The sequence below is a fragment of the Lepidochelys olivacea genome (assembly GCF_965140295.1).
Source record: "Lepidochelys olivacea isolate rLepOli2 genome assembly, chromosome: 1".
In the NCBI taxonomy this organism is placed as follows: domain Eukaryota; kingdom Metazoa; phylum Chordata; order Testudines; family Cheloniidae; genus Lepidochelys; species Lepidochelys olivacea.
The window spans coordinates 296,340,102-296,358,665 of NC_140411.1; the positions used below are offsets into that span (position 1 = coordinate 296,340,102).

At 44.6% G+C, this 18,564-nt stretch overlaps 1 long non-coding RNA gene across 2 annotated transcripts in view; it reads right to left on the reverse strand.

Moving 5' to 3' along the window:
• Positions 1 to 15,763: 15,763 nt before the first annotated feature.
• Positions 15,764 to 18,564, reverse strand: part of LOC311515124 — a 60,624-nt gene continuing 57,823 nt past the window's right edge. For both annotated transcript variants that reach the window (XR_014710054.1, XR_014710055.1), the window contains one exon: positions 15,764 to 15,924. This is a non-coding gene — a long non-coding RNA (uncharacterized lncRNA). The remainder of the gene's footprint in view (positions 15,925 to 18,564) is intronic.

Sequence of the window (18,564 nt, forward strand, 5' to 3'; positions counted from 1 at the left end):
CTGAGAGAACTCAAATGTGAAATTGCAGAACTACTAACTGTGGTTTGCAACCTATCATTTAAATCAGCTTCTGTACCAAATAACTGGAAGATAACTAATGTGACTTCAATTTTGAAAAAGGGCTCTAGAGATGATCCCAGCAATTATAGGCCAGTAAGTCTAACTTCAGTACCAGGCAAACCGGTTGAAACTAATAGTAAAGAACAGAATTGTCAGACACAGAGATGAACATAATTTGTTGGGGAAGAGTCAACATGGTTTTTGTAAAGGGAAATCATGCCTCACCATTTACTAGAATTCTTTCAGGGGATCAACAAGCATGTGGACAAGTGGGATCCTGTGGATATAGCGTACCTTGATTTTCAGAAACCCTTTGACAAGGTCCCTCACCAAAGGCTCTTAAACAAAGTACACTCTCATGGGATAAGAGGGAGGGTCCTCTCACGAATCAGTAACTGGTTAAAAGATAGGAAAGAAAGGGTAGGAATAAACAGTCAGTTTTCAGAATGGAGGGAGATAAATAGTGATGTTCCCCAGGGTTCTGTACAGGGATCATTCCTATTCAACATATACATAAATGATCTGGAAAAAGAGGTAAACAGTGAGGTGGCAAAACTTGCAGATGATACAAAAGATAGTTAAGTCCAAAGCAGACTGCAAAGAGCTACAAAGGAATCTCACAAAACTGGGTAACTGGGCAACAAAATTGCAGATGAAATTCAATGTTGATAAATGCAAAGTAATGCACATTGCAAAACATAATCCCAACTATACATATAAAATGATGGAGTCTAGATTAGCTATTGCCACTTTGAGACATTGTGGATAGTTCTCTGAAAACATCCAATCAATGTGCAGCAACAGTCAACAAAGCTAACAGAATGTTGGGAACCATTAAGAAAGGGATGGATAATAAGACAGAAACTATCATATTGCCTCTGTATATGTCCATGGTACACCCACTTCTCGACTACTGTGTCCAGATCTGGTCACCCCATCTCAAAAAAGATATATTGGGATTGGAAAAGGTTCAGAAAATGGCAACAAAAATGATTAGGAGTATGGAACAGCTTCCGTATAAGGAGAGATTAATAAAACTGGGACTTTTCAGCTTGGAAAAGAGACATCTAAGGGGGGATATGATAGAGGTCTATAAAATCATGACTGGTGTGGAGAAAGTAAATAAGGAAGTGTTATTTACTCCTCCTCATAACACAGAAACTAGGGGTCATCAAAATGAAATTAATAGGTAGCAGGTTTAAAACAAAACAAAGGAGGTATTTCTTCACACGGTGTACAGTCAACCTGTGGAACTCTTTGCCAGAGGATGTTGTGAAAGCCAAGACTATAACACGGTTCAAAAAAGAACTAGATAAATTCATGGGGGATAGGTCCATCAATGGTTACTAGCTGGTATGAGCAGGAATGGTGCCCCTAGCCTCTGTTTGCCAGAAGCTAGGAATGTGCAACAGCGGATGGATCACTTGATGATTACCTGTTCTGTTCATTCCCTCTGGGGCACCTGACATTGGCCATGGTCAGAAGACAGGATACTGAGCTAGCTGGACCTCTCACCTGATCCAGTATGGCCATTCTTTTGTTCCCGTTAAAAATAGTATTGTAATTCTTTCATTAGTATGTAGTACTGCTCTCTCTTGTATGGAATCAGAATTAGTTAATTGTATATACTACTGCCCTGTACTACTAACAGTTTTGTAAGCATGTCCTTTAACTCAGGTATTAGGGGTTTGGACTTTAGACCAGCAAGGTCTGGGTTAACGCCACACAATCACCATAAAGTTTGAGCATCCAAGGTGTGCAGCACAGTGACAACCACGAAGTCCTGAGCCACTGATTAATAACAATAACTAGACATATATCTTTCTGTGATATATCTTTAGCATCTCATTTCTGATGCAATACCAGCTTCCTACATTCTCAGAGAAGGACCCACCAATTATGTGCATACTAGATAATTGATTTTACAATAGTAAGAATAGTTTAATAGAGTTTGTGGTTGGCTTGACAAATTTCTTCAATTGTGGAAAAAACAAAAATTAAAACAAGAAAAGAAGAGTCTCCTATAACAGATGAGCTAATGAAATTGGATTGTTTGCACCCACGTAGAATATTATTTTAAATTTCATCTTTACTTTCAGTTTTAATTCTAAGGATTTATGAATAATGAAAAAATTAATTCAATAGTGAGTGTGAAATGACACTAGACATCGAACCCTCTCATTAGAAGGGCCCAAAAGGGGTGCGAATATTCTCCTCTGGCAACATGAATCCACACATGGAATTAATTTTGTCATCTCAAACTAGTACCAACTGAAACTGCCAAGTTTTGCCTGGTTTGGAGTCAAAACTAAATGGAGCTGAACATGAAACTATAAATCAGCACAGGTTCATTCTAAACTCATCTCTGGTTCACCACAAAGTTTGTGAAACTGAAGGAACTATTTGGGAAAATTGGCCTGACTTTCAGGTTTGTAATAAAGTTTTCCCTGGTTTCAGGTTTTGTTACAACATGATTAATTTGCACAGCTTAATGAAGACCTCCTTTAATATTTCAACTAGTCATATATTCACTGCTTTACAAGTCAGTCCCTAAAACTGCTCATAAACATGTATCACCTAACAAAAATAAAAAATGAAAAGTGATATGTGACCAAAGCAAAATATTCATAATGCCTTCAAACTGGCATTTTATAAACATCTTTTTTCAAGCACTCTGGCACTATTCCTACAAGAAGAGCTTAATAGCACAGCCTCATTGCCAGCATGTCTGAACATTCCCACTACTGTTTCTGTTGTATATTTCCACTCTTATCATGGTGATGTGTTACCATCTTCTGGTTACTGGGAGATACAATGAAGTGCAATGTAAGTTAAATCTAGAAACAATGGCTTCCTCTTTCTGTGAGCTGAGACCTGTAATTACTTGTCCCTCCACCCCTACAAATCAGTTCTGTAAGTAAGACACTACAGGACTCTGAAATAGGGAGGAAATTTTAAAAAATATAATCAGTGATTTTGGGGGACATTTTTAAGTTCATTCAAAAGTCTGTAGTTTAGAATTAAATATGCGGGAACCCAGAGTTCCAATTGTTTTGCTTTTCAGGTTGTGTGTGCTATGGTACAATAAGAATACCTAGTAACAAGCTAGCTTTCATCTAAATAATAGAAATGGGAACTGTTCTGTCAGCTCCTCCTGGCCTGTCATAGCCCTTGGCTATTACTTAACATTCTAAATTGAGGTCCATGCCATTTGTTAATCAGAATTTCAAAGCCTGTCTATAATGGAGGTCTCCAAAAAACCCACTATTAAAAAGGCCGTATTTACCTCTGCTTCCATAAGAAAAATCCAAATGAGTAACATGTTCTTTTGTATATTTGCTTTATTAGAACTATTAATACATAGGGCTAAACTGTTGAACTTGTGCTGGTGAATAGTTACTCAGATGAAAAATCCCAGTTAAATCAATAGGATTACTTGCAGGATTAAATACTCACCAACATGAGTAAGGATTCTACAATCTGACCCCTAGTTTAGGGACAACATCTGAAAATTCTTTACACCCATTATTTAATAACAGCCCTCTTTCAGCTAAATGGCTTAGAGTTCAGAATGAGTAAAGCTGGACAAATACTGAAAGTATTTAAACATTTGTTCAAAAAACCACCAAAAATGTGCTCCAGTGGTATTCATGATGCCTTTTCTTTGCTTTACAAATGTTTGCAAAATTGCAATTGCTTGTTCACAAGAATTCTATCCACCCCACACAAGCTCTGAGTGGGTTAATATGGGTCACAAGGGACCAATTAACTGTTTATGCTGCACCTGGTGGGAAGCCAGGGCTTGATAAAGCCTAACTATAGATGAAGACCAGCTGGAGGAGAAGCTGGGATAGGATTATAAACCAGGAAGAATCTGCAGAAATAAGATCTGTACTCACTTGCTTGAGGGAAAGGACAGGGACAAGGAGGTGATCCAGAGGGAGAATAAGCCCTGGGGCCCTTCCCAGGAGAAGGGCATCTTACAAGAGACTTAGAGGGGTAAAATAGCCATGGGGAGTGGAGGAAATTCTGAGGGCAACTCCAGAGATTGGTAAACAGATAGAGAGGTGGGGTAGGAAGGAGCTCAGGGAAACAGCAACAAGGTCTGCTCAGTCTCAGACCCAGGTTACTAGTCGTAGGGTCCCTGAGCTAGAACCTGGAATAGTGGGTGGGCCCAGGTTCCCCTACCAGCCACTGGGACGTGCCACAGGACCTGAATATGTGAAATTGAAGGCCATCTGGGACAATGTCCAGACAGCTTGTCTGGTGGGACTTCGTTACTCTGGAAGGAAAGGACTATAAAGTGACCTGGTCAGAGGGCTAAATCATGAAGAGGGAGAACCCTGAGTTATAGAAAGAGGGGCTGCAATGTGAGCAACAAACAGAAAGGTATGCCAGATGGGGTGAGAGCTAACTCCCAGATCCAGCCACAAGCAGGCATACAAATTGAGGGGAACCTGTTTCCCCTTGAGAAAGCTGATGTAGAGATGCATTCACGAGAGTTACCACTATTTGTTTGGAAATGCACATGCTCCTTGATGGATAGTATGCAAAAACCAGACTGTCCCTGTTTCAAAATAGTGTCATATAGTAACTAGAACTGATCAAGAATTTTTTGACAAAATGACTTTTCCTCAGAAGATGCCAATTTGTCAGAACTGAAACTTTTTGTAGGAACTGAAATGGTTAACAAACTTTCATCAGGAAGGTTTCTCAGGTCCATGATGGAATTCGTGGTCAAGATGAGAGAGATTGGCCCAACCCCCCAATTAGGGTTACCTGGAGTTTCCAGTAATTAAAGATTATGCCATGTGATGAAACCTTCAGGAATACATCCAACCAAAACTGGCAACCCTACCCAGAATAGCCAATTGCCCCCCTGGTTAGGGTGCTCACCTGGGAAAAGAGAGGTGCAGAGTCTAGTCTCTGATCTACCTGATTCAGAGTAGAGACTTGAATCTGCAGCTCCCAGGTCAGTGCCCTGACCACCTGGCTATTCTGGGGTAGGTCTTTCTCAGTCACTCCTGTTGGAGCTGTTCCATTTTATATAAATATTCACTGGGCCAGAGAAACTGGAGTGGGGTGCAAGATCTTTCCAAAATTTGTTGGAAGGTCTTACGTTTGTCATGATGTGGAATGGTAAAAGTTCTTAAAATCTCCAATTTTTGCAGGCCATGAAACCCATGTTCTCACCCACCCCCAGTTCTAGTTGTGACAATACAGAAAATATGGCACCTCTTAATGTCATGCACATTTATACACAGGCCATAATCTTAGCATAACTTAGACATGTATTAAAGCCTTAGGTCTAATAGTAGTTGCTGTTTGTGTTTTACACAGGTTGAGTAACTACAACAGCTAACAAGCTAGGCTTAACCAGAACTTCTTGGTAAGTTGTGAGGTAGCTTACTCTTTTACCTTTTTCTTCTATTTTACATTCAACTATGCTGCAATGTATTACTGATCTGTGACAAATATAACAAGGTTTTTGTTTGATATTAAGAAGCAGATATGTTCAAGGGTATGCGCTGAGAAGCCAATGTGAGTAGTTTTAAGCTGAACCCACCAAAATGTATTGGGTCATAAGGCTTAATCAACTGTATGATATTGCAGCTGCATGGAGAGAGTTAAACATACAAAGTGATCCTACTAACTTTATCACTGAGTTATAGGGAATAATAAATAAATAAATAATAATAAAAGACAAAAACACCCTATCATCTGTGGGTGAACACTTTTCACAAAGCGATCACTCTATATCTGACCTCTCAGTACTCATCCTCAGAGAAAACCTGCACAACTCTTTCCAAAGCTGAACCTGGGCGCTTAAATTCATAACTTTGCTAGAAACACTAAAAGTCATGATCTTAATAAAGGCACTGGTTTTATGGCCTTTATGGTCTGACAATTTGTAACTCACTAACCCCCCTTCTTGTCCTATGACTACAGGGGTGTTAACAGGCCACTTCACCTTTCATGTTCCCTTAGAATATGTGCTAACTACTTATATTAAACTTCCTGTTAGATCTTGTATTTAGCTGTGCCTTATTACCTTTTCCGGACCTGAAGAAGAGCTCCATGTAGCTCAAAAGCTTATCTCACCAACAGAAGTTGGTCCAATAAAATATTACCTCACCCACCTCGTCTCTCTAATATCCTGGGACCAACATGACTATAACAACACTCCTTTAAATCACATACAGTTCAGATATACCCAAAATTCAGACACAACCTAAACTCTGGCAGGCAGATTTCTGAACAGAGAAAAAACAGACAAAAATGAGAAGTTTTAACATTTCATGAAATGTTGCCCCCTTATTAGAAAGTACATGGAGCAGAAAGTTACATTCAACCTTCATTTATACCCATCGATTTCATCCTTATTAGAGATTGTACAGGTGTAATTGAGATAAGAATTTAGACCACTTAACTTACTTCTAAAAACCACATAGTTCAAAGATGTTTTCTTTGCACCCTTATTATTTGCAACTGTGGAAATGGGCAGATCTACTCCTTGCTATTCTGTAAAATCCAGATTGGCTGTGGATGCAGTGGGGAGTGCCACTCCAAAGCAAGGACACAGAATAAACTACAGACCACTAGGGTGATGGGAGGAGGTTGAGCCAATGAGCAGAGATGGGGGCTGAGCCTAGGAGGATTTGGAGAAAGAAAGAGAACGACAGAGAACGTCTCTGTCAAAGAAAGAGACGGAGCGGCAGCAGCCCTGAGCTGGAGGGGCAGAGACAGAGTCTGAACTAGAAGTTGCTTGGTGGAAGAACCAGCTGCTGCACTGGTGCTTGCAAAAGGGGACTCTTACAAGTGCACAGCCTGAAGATGACAGGACAGCTGAGACTGACCACACAGAAAGACCTGCCAGATGAGCACACAGCAGCAGCAGAGTGCAGGGCAGAGAGCCTGTGCGTATCTATCTAGGGCAGTGGTGGGCAACTGGTGGTCCACAGGCTGCATGAGGCCCGTCAGGGTAATCCGCTGGTGGGCCACGAGACAGTTTGTTTGCACAGACTGTCTGCAGGCATGGCCGCCCACAGCTTCCAGTGGCCGTGGTTTGCTGTTCCCAGCCAATGGGAGCTCTGGGAAGCAGCAGCCAGCACTTCCCTGTGGCCTGTGCCGCTTCCCACAGCTCCCATTGGCCGGGAATGGCAAACCACGGCCACTGGAAGCTGCGGGCGGCTGTGCCTGCGGACAGTCATTGTAAACAAACTGTCTTGCAGCCCGCCAGCGGATTACCTTGACGGGCCATGTGCAGCCCGTGGGCCACAGGTTGCCCATCACTGATCTAGGAGCATCAGAAGCAAGGGAGTCCATGCAACTCCTGCCAGAGATCCTGACCTAAATCTACTCCCGGCTTTGCCTGGATTAGATAAAAGCGTTATTCTATTGTTAGATGTTGTACTTGTTCCAGGAGTTAACTCTAGGAGGGAGCTGGTGTTTGTGTTGTGGCCAGTGGCTGGGACTTGGGACCCCTTCCCCAACTCTGGGAATCCCTCCTCTGACAATGTCTTTCATCTAATGATCCTCTCCCTTAGAGAAATGGCATTTTCAAGACCACCAGCAGCCTCTGAAGGAATAGCATAAGCAACTTTCCATATAGAGTCATAGAAGTGTAGGACTGGAAGGGACTTTGATAGGTCATCTAGTCTAGTCATAGAATCATAGAATATCAGGGTTGGAAGGGACCCCAGAAGGTCATCTAGTCCAACCCCCTGCTCAAAGCAGGACCAATTCCCAGTTAAATCATCCCAGTCAGGGCTTTGTCAAGCCTGACCTTAAAAACCTCTAAGGAAGGAGATTCTACCACCTCCCTAGGTAACGCATTCCAGTGTTTCACCACCCTCTTAGTGAAAAAGTTTTTCCTAATATCCAATCTAAACCTCCCCCACTGCAACTTGAGACCATTACTCCTCGTTCTGTCATCTGCTACCATTGAGAACAGTCTAGAGCCATCCTCTTTGGAACCCCCTTTCAGGTAGTTGAAAGCAGCTATCAAATCCCCCTCATTCTTCTCTTCTGCAGGCTAAACAATCCCAGCTCCCTCAGCCTCTCCTCATAAGTCATGTGTTCCAGACCACTAATCATTTTTGTTGCCCTTCGCTGGACTCTCTCCAATTTATCCACATCCTTCTTGTAGTGTGGGGCCCAAAACTGGACACAGTACTCCAGATGAGGCCTCACCAATGTCGAATAGAGGGGAACGATCACGTCCCTCGATCTGCTCGCTATGCCCCTACTTATACATCCCAAAATGCCATTGGCCTTCTTGGCAACAAGGGCACACTGCTGACTCATATCCAGCTTCTCGTCCACTGTCACCCCTAGGTCCTTTTCCGCAGAACTGCTGCCTAGCCATTCGGTCCCTAGTCTGTAGCTGTGCATTGGGTTCTTCCGTCCTAAGTGCAGGACCCTGCACTTATCCTTATTGAGCCTCATCAGATTTCTTTTGGCCCAATCCTCCAATTTGTCTAGGTCCTTCTGTATCCTATCCCTCCCCTCCAGTGTATCTACCACTCCTCCCAGTTTAGTATCATTCGCAAATTTGCTGAGAGTGCAATCCACACCATCCTCCAGATCATTTATGAAGGTATTGAACAAAACCGGCCCCAGGACCGACCCTTGGGGCACTCCACTTGATACCGGCTGCCAACTAGACATGGAGCCATTGATCACTACCCGTTGAGCCCGACAATCTAGCCAGCTTTCTACCCACCTTATAGTGCATTCATCCAGCCCATACTTCCTTAACTTGCTGACAAGAATACTGTGGGAGACCGTGTCAAAAGCTTTGCTAAAGTCAAGAAACAATACATCCACTGCTTTCCCTTCATCCACAGAACCAGTAATCTCATCATAATGATCATCCACAGAACCAGTAATCTGCATTCAAGGCAGGGCAAAGTAAGAATATGCCATTCGTGACAGCTGTTTGTCAAGTGGTTAAGGACTGGAACAAATTGCTTAGGAAGATTGTGGAATCTGTCATGAAGCTTTTTAAGAACAGGTTAGACAGTTAGGAAATTTTTCCTAATGTCCAACCTAAACCTCCTTTGCTGCAATTTAAGGCCATGCTTCTTGTCCTATCCTCAAAGATTAAGAACAATTTTTCACCTTCCTCCTCATAACAACCTTTTATATACTTGAAAGCTGTTTTGCCCCTTCAGTCTTCTCTTCTCCAAACTAAACAAAGCCTTTTTTCAACCTTTCCTCATAAGTAATTTTCTAGTCCTTTAATCATTTTTTGTTGCTCTCCTCTAGACTTTCTCCAATTTTCCCACATCTTTCCTGAAATATGGCACCCAGAACTGGACACAATATTCCAGTTGAGGCCTTATCAGCACGGAGTAGAGTGGAAAGATTACTTCTCCTCTTGCTTACAACACTCATGCTGATGCGTCCCAGAATGCTGGTCACTTATTCAGCAACAGTGTTACGCTGTTGACTCATTTAGCTTATGATCCACTATAATCCCCAGATCGCTTTCTGTAGTACTTCTTTCTAGACAGTCATTTCCCATTTTGTATGTGAGCAACTGATTGCTCTTCCTAAGTGGAGTACTTTGCATTTGTCCTTACTCAGTTTCATCCAATTTACTTCAGACCATTTCTCCAGTTTGTCCAGATCATTTGCAATTTTAATCCTATCCTATTTAATTTTAAAGCATTTGCAATGCCTCCCAGCCTGGCATTACCTGCAATCTTTAGAAGTGTACTTTCTATGTCATTATGAAAATTATTTTGCTGTTTCATATTTTGGAGTAAATTTTATCCTTGTGTGAGATGTAATTGTTGACATAAGGAAAGATGTCTCTCAGTTATACAATCTGATTAGATCTTTGTGATACATGCTCTTTCATAATATGCATTGCTTGCTCACAATATTTCCATATAAATTATTAACCTCCTAAAGTCAAGAGGATATCTTTTAGCGAAGGAATCTGCAACACTTGAACTTGTGCTCCACAGTGTCTTCAATGGGGAACTGACCTCTGCACAACATCTGTATGTCTCTTTCTACAGGTAGAGCTTACTGTGTCACTACCATGAGGAAAGATTGCCAGATCTATGTACTAACAGGAGAAATCGAAAGGCCACCTTTCCCCTCTCCCACCAAAAGAACCTGGTGATTAAGACAATTACCCGGAAGTGTGCAGACCTGTGTTCAAGTCCATGCTCCAGAACAGGACTTCAAATCCAGATCTCCCAGGTAAAGGCCCAGCCACTGGACTATCGGGCAAAAGAGGGTGCCCACCACCTTGTGTTTCTGAATTTAGTCCTTCATTTCCTTGTTTTTATTAAACAAAAGACTTAAAACACCTAAAATTGAGACGAAATGTTTCATTTGACCAGACACATGACCTCTCCAACCTTTTGGATTTGCTGAAGAAATTCAGTTTCAGTTTGCCCTGAACCAAATCTCTTCCCCTCCCTGAATTTTTTGGAACTGACAAACAAAAAATCAGTTAGTCATACAGCTCTAGTGACAAGCTTGAGAGTTCCTGCAGAACATGACATCTAATCCTAATATCCAATACAAAGGAGCGAGCAAGAAATTTCTTTCGTGAGCCACCACATGAACTTCTGTCCCTTTAAGTGTCCCCTTCAAACTGCTGGACAAAAATCTGGGTATGGGAATGAATGATACAGTTCACACTGTTCCATAACATTATGCCACCTTCCAGCCTGCTTTTGACCTCTTTTCTGCAGCTGTCCACCAAATTCATTCACACACACATCAAGAATCCTCATGTTATGAGTGAGAGGCCATAGATACATTGATGTAAAATGCATCAAAGAATAATTCACAGCAACAACTTCATTATATCTGATACAGTCAACACGAGGCGGGTTTGCTAAACTAGCCAAGATGAGATGAAATTTGGAAATTAAGCTCAAAAACATATCAAAATCCAGATTTATTGTTTGAAAAGCTGTAGCACTTTCCCCTTGCTCTTTTAAGTAAGATTAAATGTACTGTCAGTCTTGATATCTGACACTTATGTTCTCTATCCGGGATAATCAGTTGCATTTGCAGGGACATAGATTTGATCCAATAGGTTTTTCCACCTCTAACTAAGGACAAGTTGTGGCTTTGCCAAAAGCCCTGTGTATGGGGTAATGTGTCACTATGCTAAGCCAGGAGCAGTTTGGGAAGCAGACTCCAGTTCTCCCCTGCTCCAGTGTGTAACCTGTGCCAGCCCTATACCTACTGCAGCATACATGACCTGGTATCCCAGCACAGCTCTGCAGCCCCCTTCATGGGGAGGGGGAGAGGGGAAAAGAAAAGTAAAGCTGCATCCATATCCTGCCTAACTGTGAGATTCAAATAGCCAGTGTCGGGCAAGTTCTCAGTGCCCCTACCTTGCATCCCTTTCTGGGGGCACAAGATGAGCCAAAATCTGTTTCCCTAGTTTGATATTTTGAATCATTAGGGCATGTTTGCTGTATGATCAAAGGTACCACTTCTAGTTTATTGTAAGTCTGGTTGACATGTGGAGGGTGTAAGAATCTCCAGCCCAGTTGCTGATCTGATGATGAGCAGAGCAGGTCACGGTAATCAGCTGTCTGTGAATTTGTCCTCTGAATGTTTCACAAAATGTACTTGAAATGTACTTGAATGGAGCCTGTTCAGTTCCTGATGGCTAGAACACAGCCCAGCAGGTTTATTTCAAAGGAGAAATATACATGATTGTACTTGAATTCACATCACTTAGAATTTTCTGTGTAATCAGATAAGTAGGCAAATAGTAATTCCTTGGAAGAGCCAGACAAAATGGATAGGTCTTTAGCCCCCTAATCTTTTAGTTCTCAAGCTGGGGAGCATCCAAGACTCAACAAGGAGTCAAATTGCACCTTTTGCCCTGGAGGAGGAAAAGGAGGGGAGATTTCCTGCAGTGAGGCTGAAGGAAAGAGTAAGTAGATTGACACAGAAGCTGAATTTGCATGTCTTCTAGTCTAAAAGGAAAGACCAAATGGTCCTAGTCTTGCCAGATGATGCATGCTGTCCTCCTTTTAATGAGAAAAGTCATCCTCCACAATATCTCCTCAATAGGTGGCCCCATAGCCAGATGCCATTTGTTTGTTTTTAAGAGACCTGCTGTACATACCTATCGTATCTGCTGGAGAGTGAAGGCAATTGTGTAATACACAGGTCCTAAACAAGTGTCAGGGAGTTGTAACTACCCAACCTTTCCCATTTTTGGGAGGGAACCTACCTCGAGTCCAGCTAGATAATAGAATCATAGAAGATTAGGGTTGGAAGAGACCTCAGGAGGTCATCTAGTCCAACCCCCTGCTCAAGACAGGACCAACCCCAGCTAAATCATCCCAGCCAGAGCTTTGTCAAGCCAGGCCTTAGAAACCTCTGAGGCTGGTGATTCTACCACCTCCCTATATAACCAATTCCACTGCTTCACCATCCTCCTCGTGAAATAGTTTTTCCTGATATCCAATCTAGGCCTCCCCCACTGCAACGTCAGACCATTGCTCCTTGTTCTGTCATCTGCCACCACTGAGAACAGCCTAGCTCCATCCTCTTTGGAACCCCCCTTCAGGTAGTTGAAGGCTGCTATCAAATCCCCCCTCACTCTTCTTTTCTGCAGACTAAATAAGCCCGGTTCCCTCAGCCTCTCGTCATAAGTCATGTGCCCCAGACCTTAATAATTTTCGTTGCCCTCTGCTGGACTCTCTCCAATTTGTCCACATCCTATCTGTAGTGGGGGACCCAAAACTGGGTGCAATACTCCAGCTGCGGCCTCACCAGTGCCGAATAGAGGGGAATAATCACTTCCCTCGATCTGCTGGCAGTGCTCCTACTAATGCAGCCCAATATGCCGTTGCCAAGAAGGCTAACAAGGGAACACTGTTGACTCTATTCCAGTTTCTCATCCACTGTAATCCCCAGGTCCTTTTCTGCAGAATTGCCACTTAGCCAGTCAGTCTCCAGCCTGTAGCAGTGCATGGAATTCTTCTGTCCTAAATGCAGGACTTTGCACTTGTCCTTGTTGAACCTCATCAGATTTCTTTTGGCCCAATCCTCCAATTTGTCTACGTCACTCTGGACCCTATCCTTATCCCCCAGGTTATCTACCTCTCCCTCCAGCTTACTGTCATCCATGAACTTGCTGAGAGTGCAATCCATCCCATCATCCAGATGATTAATAAAGATGTTGAACAAAACCAGCCCCAGGACTGACCTTTGGGGCACTCTGCTTGGTACCGGCTGCCAACTAGACATCGAGCCATTGATTACTACCCGTTGAGCCCGACAATCTAGCTAGCTTTCTATCCACCTTATAGTCCATTCATCCAATCCATACTTCTTTAACTTGCTGGCAAGAACACTGTGGGAGATCGTATCAAAAGCTTTGCCAAAGTCAAGGTATATCACATCCACCGCTTTCCCCATATCCACAGAGCCAGTTATCTCGTCACAGAAGGCAATCAGGTTGGTCAGGCATGACTTGCCCTTGGTGAATCCATGTTGACTGTTCCTGATCATCTTCCTCTCCTCCAAGTGCTTCAAAATGGATTCCTTGAAGACCGGCTCCATGATATTTCCAGGGACTGAGGTGAGGCTTACCAGTCTGTAGTTCCCCACATTCTCCCTCTTCTCTTTTTAAAAGATGGGCACTTTATTTTCCTTTTTCTAATCGTCCAGGACCTCCACCGATCACCATGAGTTTTCAAAGATAATGGCCAATGGCTCTGTGTAGCAGGGCGAGCACCCCGCTCTGGGGAAAAACGGGTTATAACCAGCTCTGCGAAAGGGCTGCCCCGAGGAGCCAATCAGACGAAGGCAGGTAGCAGCCAATCCAGGCCCTGTAGGGCTGGTATAAAAAGGGCTGTGCACCAGGAGGCAGGCAGTCTCACTCCAGCCTTGGTGTGAGAAGGACTGGGGTGCCTTGGAAGAGCAGTGCTGGGGAAGGGGGAGGCTGAGCTGGGGACCTGAGGCCTGACAGGAAGGCCTTAGGAAGTATTAGGGCTTCAGGGGAAAGGCAACAGGTCCAACCTCCTAGCCAATGATGAGTGACCATTGCAGACTGCAATTTTCCCCTGAGTAAAGGGGCTGGATGAGGACTGGCAGTGGGTCACTGAGGCGAGGTGGGCTCAGAGGAGTGGGGTTCACAGGGTGAGGGGCACCGTGGTCCGGGAGGGATGTGGGGCCGACATGTGGTGGAGATAAAGGGACTGCAGGGGGCAGGTAAGGGCAGGAGAAACTGGCCAGAAGAAGGAGCTCCTGAGCTGAATAAGCTAATTCCTGGACTGACCAGCAGGAGGCGCCATGCCAGTGAATCAGCGCTCTGCTATCACATCAGCCAACTCCCACCTTCCAGCCATCAGATGGGAAAGATGGCTGGAAGGGGAGGAGATACCACTATGGAAGAGATCAATACCCACTGATTAGACAATCAGCTATAGTACTGTACTGGATGTCAATACACACACACAAATGGCTAGCAAAGCCATAGCAGTGAGTTCCAGGATAGAGGCACTCCAGCAAGCAGGAGATTTGACCAGATCCTGTGTTTAGGATGTTCTATTCTACAACCAGGGCTAGAATGTTTTGGTACTAGAGTGTGACCGTGTGCTTTAAACAAAGCATGGAACAAGGGGCCTCCAAAGCTGACACAAAATGTAATTTCCCCAGAGCAGGGGTGGCGAGTTATATGGGCCCGTGGTGCCCATTCTCCAGCAATATTCAGGGGACGGAGACCTGGCTCCACCAATGTTCAGGGCTGGGTCTCTCCCCTGCCCTGCCTGCCACCCCTGCATGCCTCCCCTGGGCAGCGGGTGGCTGCCCCCTGCAGCTCCATGGTGCGCTCCACTCTGCTGGCTCCCGGCATCAACTGCTGCCACAGGGTCCTATCACCCCCCAACCGCTAGCACCAGGGCAGGCTGACCCAGTCTGGCCACGGCCTTCTGCCTTGGATGGACAGACCCTTCCCTTTTCCAGCGAGACCCTCCACCAGCACAGGGGGCCACCCCGCCCATAGTAACTGCTTCTGCCCTACCCTGGGCAAGGGGCAGCTCCATTCCCCACCCCAGTGAGGCTACAGTGAGGGGCAGCAGCAGGGGAGGAGGCACACATGTGATGGCAGCCCCCTTCCCCGCCCCCCGGCACCAACCACAGGGGAGGTGAGGGGGCTTCCTGGACCTGAGAGGGGCCCTAGGAGCACATGCAGTGACAGTGGTGCAAGGTGAATGTGTGGCTGTGGGGAGCCTGCCTTGTTAGGTATAAAGAAGTAAAGAAATGTTGGTACTGTTTAATATGTTTAATTAGTTGTTTTAATAATGTATTTTGAGGTAATGTTAAGTAAATCACTGGCTTTAAAAGAATCTAATATGGAGTATATGAACTATGACCCTTGGACTCCATCTTTGTAAGCGAACTTGTTTACAACTTAGACACTGGAGTCCTCTGGCTCAAACCGGACTCAACCAGCTTTTCCCACCAGAGCCAACCCCCAATATTCGATTCCCTCAAAACTTTTCCCGTGTTAGAGATTATATAAGATCTTGCTCAGCGCCTGCACGGGGCTGTCCATTCCAGCGCAGCGCGTGCATGGTCAGGTCTGCCCAACACTCCAGAGCTAGAGAGAAGAGTACCATCTATCCTGCAGCAAGGTTGAGGAAGGAGAGGCCCATCATCACTATACCCGCCAAAGCGAACCAAATCCATCTTACCTGTGGAGGGTCCTTCTTCCTGGTGTCCATCATCCCAGAGCCTCTCTCCGCCTGCGACAAAATCCAGCAGTCATCAGGACTCCCCAGTGGCCCTCCTCACAGGCTTCCAATTAGCCGAAGAGTAAAAGGTCCTGTGCCTCGCATCCATTCATAGTGTCCACTGCACCTAAATCATAGGAAAGGTTTCTGTATTGGGGTTTCGTTTATTGTTTTTCTAAATGCCAAGGGTGGTTTTGTGAGTCTGAGCTTCACGCTCCTAAAGCCAGTCACTAAATCACTGTGTGGTTAAGTTTGTGTTTCTTTCCCCCCATTTTTCCCAGTTTTCTGTACCTTTACCCTTAATACACTTACCTTTGTTTGCACCATATTACCTTGTCTTTTCTTCATTTTTATTACATCGCACAGGGAGGGAAGAACACCTTTATTGTAAGCTAAATCCACCGGTGACAGACACGAAAGGGAGCCAAATCTGCTCTTCTAAGAAAAGGGGCTTTCCCTTTATATCCCCTCTACCATTTCTAAAGTTTTCCTTTCTGAAGCGTTGCCTTATTCCCCTTGAGGTAACAGCCTGTACCCCAAACTCCTCATCCCTGGACCCGCCCCACCCCAGAGCCTGCACCCCCGGCAAGAGCCCTCACCCTCCCACACCCCAACCCTCTGCCCCTGCCCTGAGCTCCCTCATGTGTCATGAACCCCTCATCACCAGCCCCATCCCACAGCCCTCACCTCCTACGCAACCCTCTGCTTGAGCCCCTCCTAAACCCCAAACCTCTCATCACCAGCCCCACCCCAGAGCCCTCACATTTTTACATTATTTTAAAATATATTTATCGGCTTACAAGGTAGGCATGTGGGGGCAGGACTTGGACCCATTCTGGGCACCACCAAAAATTATACAAACCTGCCGCCCCTGCCCCAGAGAGAAAGGTAGAAGGAAAAGTCAGATTTTAATGAAGATTTAGACATGAATCACTACACGCCATACTCCCTCCCTAACCTACAGTGTCTCTTCTAACTCTTTAGAATTGACAGAAGTCAAGACCACCATTGACTGAGCTAAATTTAATGTGTCTGTGGTGGAGAAAGAGGAAGCATCCATTTATCACGAGCAGCATGCAGACTTGCTACTGTTGACCAGTTTCCAGTTGTTTGATTGAAATGCAAAGAAAATAATCTGTTCTAAGAGTCTTATGGATGGGCGACCTCAGATACAGAACAATGGTCGCCTCTGTTGGCCTGAAGGTTGAAGTTCTGTTGGCCTGAAGGCTGAAGTTGTATTGTTTTAAACTGCTGCTGTGATGAGTAGCATGAAAGAGAGTGAAGCATGGAACAATTACATCCAAGTCTATTAAAATCCTGACTTTGCCTTTACTGACAAAACTGTAGCTCCTTGAATTGCTAAGGGACTCAGCTCAAGATTCAGAGTTAAAACTAACCATTTTAACCATTTTGCAAGTATCCGGTATTCAGAAATAAAAGAGTGTCTTTCCATATCACCCTCTGTCCATTGGCAGGGAAGTTCAAGTGACCAAACACACCACTAAGGCTGTAGGTGAACTAGGACATAATGGCTCTGTGACCTGACATTAGTCTTTATTTGTCTTTCATCAGTTAAGAGGAAGTTTGAACAAAGTACATTTTAGCAACAGTAAAGGAACAAATGGAAGCCCAGGAAATTGGCTGTCATTCCAGAGAACACTTAGGTGGCATATAAAATTTTAAACTGAACTGTCAACTTCCATTGCTGTACTTTTATTCAGGCAAATTGGTTTAAATTTAACTTTGCACTGTAAAAAGATTTGTGGCACTTTAGAGACTAACACATTTATTTGTTATTTGTTAGCCATGAAAGCTTATGCCCAAATAAATGTGTTAATCTCTAAAGTGCCACAAGGACTCCTCATTGTTTTTGCTCATACAGACTAACAGAGCTACCATTCTAAAAAGATTTGGGCCTTGATCTGTCAAACAGTTATGCACATACTTAATTTCATTATCTACTCATGTGCATAAGGTTGAGCACACGTGGCTGCAGAATCAGGACCTAGATTATTTCTTTAAGTCTTCTTGTACATTTTTATATGGTATTGATCATCTCTTTGTATATTTTCCTAATTCTCTAGTAAAAGCATTCAAAGCCAAAGCAGCTGAAACAATACTCCCCTCTGCTGGAAGGCTCCGGTACTCTGGAAATATCCATAAAATGTTAGAGGGAAGATGGGAGAGGTAATATCTTTTATTGGACTAATGTCTGTTGGTGACAGACACAAACTTTCAACCTTAACACAGCTCTTCATGTCTAGGAAATTTATTCAGAGGGCAGGTCTACGCTACAAATTTACATCAGCAGAGCTGCACCAATGCAGCTGCACTGCTGTTGTGCGTCGGGTGAAGAGGCTCGAAGCCAGAGGTAGGCAACCTACGGCCCGCAGGCCACCTCTGGCCCGTGAGACCATCCTGCCCGGCCCTGAGCTCCCGGCCGGGAAGACTAGTCCCCGGTGCCTCCCCTGCTGTCCCCCCTCCCTCACAGCCACGCAGCCACACAGATAGAACAGTTTGCGCCCGCCCACCTCTCAGGCTTTCCAATAAGCCTGTCCTGCCACTCTGAAAGGCATGGTAAGGGGGCAGGGGGAGGAGGGTGGGGTGGGTTGGATAAGGGGCAGGAGGTCCCGGGGGCCAGCCAGGGGACAGTGGGTGGTTGGATGGGGTGGAGGTGGTCAAGAGACAGTGAGCAGTAGGGCTTGGATAAGGGATGGGATAGGGAGCGGGGGGGGGGTTTGGATGGGGGTGAGGTCCTGGGGGAGCA